The sequence below is a fragment of the Zootoca vivipara genome, chromosome 3, assembly GCF_963506605.1.
Source record: "Zootoca vivipara chromosome 3, rZooViv1.1, whole genome shotgun sequence".
Taxonomy (NCBI): domain Eukaryota; kingdom Metazoa; phylum Chordata; class Lepidosauria; order Squamata; family Lacertidae; genus Zootoca; species Zootoca vivipara.
The window spans coordinates 94,621,641-94,627,533 of record NC_083278.1 but is presented as its reverse complement, the minus strand read 5'-3'; positions in this window follow the sequence as shown (position 1 = coordinate 94,627,533).

Here is a 5,893-nt window from a genome sequence, read left to right as displayed (position 1 = left end):
GTGGGCCCCGGTCTTCTGTCCCCAAAGCCTCACCCTGATGACACCACTGTTGCCCTCCAAGCTTTGGGAAAGAGGTGTATCATCTGCTCCAGGGGAACCCAGTGGCACTGTGGGTTAAACCACAGAGCCTAGGGCTTGCTGATCAGAAGGTTGGCGTTTGAATCCCCGTGACAGGGTGAGCTCCCGTTGCTCGATCCCAGCTCCTGCCAACCTAGCAGTTTGAAAGCACCTCAAAGTGCAAGTAGATAAATAGGTACTGCTCCAAGCGGGAAGGTAAACGGCATTTCCGTGTGCTGCTCTAGTTCGCCAGAAGAGGCTTTGTCATGCTGGCCCACATGACCTGGAAGCTGTACGGAGGGCTCCCTGGCCAATAACGTGAGATGAGCGCCGCAACCCCAGAGTCGGTCATGACTGGACCTAATGGTCAGGGTCCCTTTACCTTTATCATCTGCTCCAGCTCTCCATCAAACATCAAGAATCCAGCAACCTTTTACCTGCTTCTCCCTTCAATATCACATTTCCACTGGTCTAATGAGTCCTGCACTCCCACTGGTTTGCCGTAGGGGGAAAGAAGTGAATAAAAACAGATTAATCACAACGGAGAACATTTTCTGAGCCAAAAGGCCAAGTGCACTCTCCCACTGAAATAAATGAGACATGCAGCACAATGCTATCTATGCATGCTTCCTCGGAAGTAGGGGCCATTGTGTGCAATGGAGCTTACTCCCAAGTATATGCTCATTTGAATTTTTTAACCCCTCTGCGGCGCCACAAATTCAACTCAGTGGTGTAACATTAGAAAATGTTGATCACTTCTCCTACCACGGCAGTTACCTTTCCACAAGGGCCAACACTGATGCCGAAATCCAGCATCGCCTGAGCTCTGCAAATGCGGCTTTCTCCCGATTGAAGTGCAGAGTGTTTGTGGACCGGGACATTCGCAGGGAAACCAAAGTGCATGTTTACAAAGCTATTGTACTACCAACCTTACTATATGTTTGTGAAACATGGACCACTTATAAACGCCATCTCCAACTCCTGAAAGATTCCATCAATGGTGTCTCCGAAAATTTTTACACATCACTTGGGAAGACAGGCGAACTAATATCAGTGTACTGGAAGAAGCAAAGATCACCAGTGTTGAAGCAATGATTCTTCAACATCAACTTTGTTGGACTGGTCATGTTGTGCGGATGCCTGATGATCGTCTTCCAAAGCAACTACTCTATTCTGAACTTAAAAATGGAAAGCATAATGCTGGTGGTCAACAAAAGAAGTTTAAAGACTGTCTCAAGACAAATCTTTAAAAAATGTAGTGTAAACACTGACACCTGGGAAACACTGGCCTGCGAGTGCTCCAGTTGGAAAACAGCCTTTACCAAAGGTGTCATGGGCTTTGAAGAAACTCGATCTCAGGACGCAAGGGAGAAACGTGCTAAAAGGAAGGCATGCTTGGCAAATCCACACCGTGGTCAACTCCTGCCTGGAAACCAATGCCCCACTGTGGAAGGACGTGTGGATCCAGAATTGGCCTCTACAGTCACTTACGGACCCATTGCTAAAATCGTGTTTATGGAAGACAATCTTACTCGGCTACGAGTGATCGCCAAAGACGACTCCCAAGTATATGCTCATAGGACTGTAGCTGGATCATGGTGAAGATTCATTTCAGGAGCTGAATATATCCTGTTTCATTTGATCAGCGTATATGAACTTACTTTATTTCTATGTTTATTCAGCTTGGCAAGAAGCTGCATTGTAAAGAGGACACCCAGTCAGAAAGAGTGATAATAAAACAACAACCTCTTTTTTCAATATAGAAGTGAGGCTTGCAAGCTTTAAAATTCTGACTTATTCCATTTAGCAACAGAAGTCTTCATAAATCAGTCTGAGTATTTGAGCCAAAGTTACGTATGACATTTAGACTGTAATCTACTCTTGGGGAGTCCCAGTCACTTCCAACTAGGGATGGAGAAGAAATTCAGTTCAGTTCACATTTAAAGGCTAACCTCCCCGTTTCACACTTTCCAAAGCAATGCACGAACCACGACGCAACCATCCTTTGAAATTCACGCTTCTCCGAATTTTGCACAGCCAAGTAATGTGTTTGGAAATGGATATGCCCGGGTAAAATTTCCATTAAAAGTGCATATATTCATGAATATAACATGCAAAGGTGCATTGTATTCACAGAATTTTCTTTGCAAAGATGTGTCCGTTAGGCAGAATTGCATATGCAGATGTTCACAATAAAATGCTGGTGAAAGTTCACAAGGACTTAAGGAAAATTGCAAACTGATGTAGAAATGTGAACTGAACTTAAGATTGGAACAAGGAGAAACTGAGAGAAACCGAAACTGACAGATTCACCTATCCCTAGTTCCAAGCTGTGTTATTTGGACCTGGCAACCCTGAGATCACTGGATGGGGGAATGCTTTTAACTGCAACAGCCTTTTGAATTTTTTAAACTGCAGCTGCATTTAGCTGTTTTTAGCTGTAATTGATTTTAGAATGTTGAAACTATTTTGGAATGCTTTTGCTCTCTTTTCTTTTCTGGTAAAACTGTGGATCTGTTTGCTGTCCTGGGCTCCTTGGGTAGGAAGGACAGGATATGAATTCAAGAAATAATACAGTCTTGATCTTGGTGGGGGTTTTTATGTTGAGCTTCAGACCACATTTTGCGCTCTCCTCTTTCACCCTGATTAAAAGGTTCTTTAATTCTTCCTCACTTTCTGCCATCAAGGTCGTGTCATCAGCATATCTGAGGTTGTTGATATTTCTTCCGACAATCTTAATTCCAGTTTGGGATTCATCCAGTCCAGCCTTTCGCTTGATGCATTCTGCATATAAGTTAAATAAGCAGGGAGACAATATACAGCCTTGTCGTACTCCTTTCCCAATTCCTTCCCAAAACCCACTAAATGCTGGGAAAGAGAAAGGAGGGCTCTGGGACCCTGTCAGAGCCCTCACACCTCATTCCCAAAGCCAGGCAAGTGCTTACCATATGTCAGGAAAACTCCTGACATGTCCTGGTTTTTGGATGTAAAATTGGTGTCAGGGGGGATATTTCAAATTTGGAAAACCCGGATGTATGGCAACACAATGGAAAAAGCAGTGTAAATTAAAATCACTATTTGCCGGGGGGGGGGGGTAATTTGGGTTTGTCCCCAAAAGAAGCTCAACAATTTTGGGGGGGTTCCACAAAAAAACTCAATAATTTTGCGGGTGCCATATTTTGAAATATGGCAACACTATGTATTACAGGAGAGCGCAAAATATGGTCTGAAGCTCAACATCAAAAAAACCAAGATCATGGCCACTGGTCCCATCACCTCCTGGCAAATAGAAGGGGAAGAAATGGAGGCAGTGAGAGATTTTACTTTCTTGAGCTCCTTGATCACTGCAGATGGTGACAGCAGTCACGAAATTAAAAGACACCTGCTTCTTGGGAGAAAAGCAATGACAAACCTAGACAGCATCTTAAAAAGCAGAGACATCACCTTGCCGACAAACGTCCGTATAGTTAAAGCTATGGTTTTCCCAGTAGTGATGTATGGAAGTGAGAGCTGGACCATAAAGAAGGCTGATCGCCGAAGAATTGATGCTTTTGAATTATGGTGCTGGAGGAGACTCTTGAGAGTCCCATGGACTGCAAGAAGATCAAACCTATCCATTCTGAAGGAAATAGCCCTGAGTGCTCCCTGGAAGGACAGATCGTGAAGCTGAGGCTCCAATACTTTGGCCACCTCATGAGAAGAGAAGAATCCTCGGAAAAGACCCTTATGTTGGGAAAGATTGAGGGCACTAGGAGAAGGGGACGACAGAGGATGAGATGGTTGGACAGTGTTCTCGAAGCTACGAACATGAGTTTGACCAAACTGCGGGAGGCAGTGCAAGACAGGAGTGCCTGCCGTGCTATGGTCCATGGGGTCACGAAGAGTCGGACACGACTAAATGACTAAACAACAAAATGTATTACAGGGCTTTGAGAAGGCACCCTTCTTGGCTGCATGCCTGGTGCAACCGCAGTGCCTTAATTTCGCCTCTGCAGTTGTTGCAGTGCCTGTTGGAAACCAGCAAGCTGGGCATGAGTGCAACAGCACTCTTCCCACTTGCAGTTCCCAGCAACTGGTATTCAAAGGCATGGTGCTTCTGACAGAGGAGGGAGAGTGGCTACTGGATGTTGGCTAGTGACTAGTAGCAAGTGGGTGTTGATAGCCTTAACCCCCATGATTTTGTCCAATCCTCTTTTAAAGTCATCACTGCCTTTGGTAGGAGCAAGTTCCATAGTTTAACTATGCACTGCTTACAGAATAATTTCCTTTTTCTCTGCCCTGAATCTTCCGACATTCAGCTTCATTTCATGTCCACGAAGCAAAGCAAGTTAGCTTGTGTGTGTGTGTGTGTGTGTGTGTGTGTGTGTGTGTGTGTGTGTGTGTCTATGATAGGGTGAATGTATTGCCGCATGTGAACAAAATGTGCTGCGAAATGGGGCAAAAGCAAGTTGGCCAAATCCCCATATTAGAAGTGTTCATCACTCGGGCCTGTGCAGATGCAAAAAGAAAAAAAAGAAAAGAAAAGGAATAAAAATATTGGTAGTATTCATTCAATAAAATGCTGATGAGCATAAATGGCAGCGACACAAACCATGCGTTCTTGATTTGCAAGGGAGAGAATTTCACTGGCTTTCCATCTTAATTCGTCCTGGACCTGCCTGCTCAGAAGTAAGTCTTAGTCAATGTCCTGGACAGGCAAGTGGGTATAGGAATGCAGCCCCACAGGGAATCCTTCTGACCCACGCAGGTTTGAGAGTTGCATTATTATGGATGGTTCCGTATGGATTTGTTGAAAGGGGATTTAACGAACATTCAGACGCACTGCCATTTTTGGGTTGCTGTTGCATCGGGTCCGGCAGGGTTGCCGAAGAACTGCTCAGCGTAAACACCTCCTGAGGAACCGTTCCAGAGGGCAATGCCAACCTAGGACAGCTGCTGATTATGAACGATGCCGTCGAGTGCCTGGTGCCCCTTCCTGCCACTCCCCCTTCTTCAACCCCAGTGAAAGAACTCTGAAAAGATGAGGCTCTGGGGTTCAGCCAACAAGAACTAGAGATCTTGCAGCTGGTAGCAGCACCTGGGCCTTGTTGCACTCCAGCCAAAACAACTCCCTCTCTTTCAGGAGTGCCACCCTTGCTCGGCTCATGGGTGAGAGTGCATAATTTCATCATCAGGACCGCAGGGCAAGAGCAGCAGAAGATCCAAAATCGAGCATTTTGCAATCTCCAGGAGAAGGCTGATCTTAACGACGCCGCTGTTTGCAGGCAGTGGTGCAGCTGGGTCATTTTGAAGTCTGGATGGACTTTGCGTTCTCACGGGTGCCCTCCTTCCTCAGATGGGAATGGGCATTTCTTCCCTTGCTTCAAGACTGATTGATTGATTGATTGATTGACAGATTTGTTGGATTCCATTAAAGAATCGCTTCCTGTACATTTAAGGTAAAGGTAAAGGTAAATGAACTCTGGGCGGTTAAGTCTAGTCAAAGGCGACTATGGGGTTGCAGCGCTCATCTAGCTTTCAGGCTGAGGGAGCCAGTGTTTGTTCACAGACAGCTTTCCGGGTCATGTGGCCAGCATGACTAAACCGCTTCTGGCGCAACGGGACACCGTGAGGGAAACCAGAGCACACGGAAATGCCGTTTTCCTTCCCACCGCAGCGGTACCTATTTCTCTACTTGCACTTGCATGCTTTCAAACTGCTAGGTTGGCAGGAGCTGGGACCGAGCAACGGGAGCTCACGCCCTCACATGGATTTGAACCACCAACCTTCTGATCGGCAAGCCCAAGAGGCTTAGTGGTTTATACCACAGTGCCGCCCGCGTCCCCTGTACATTAAA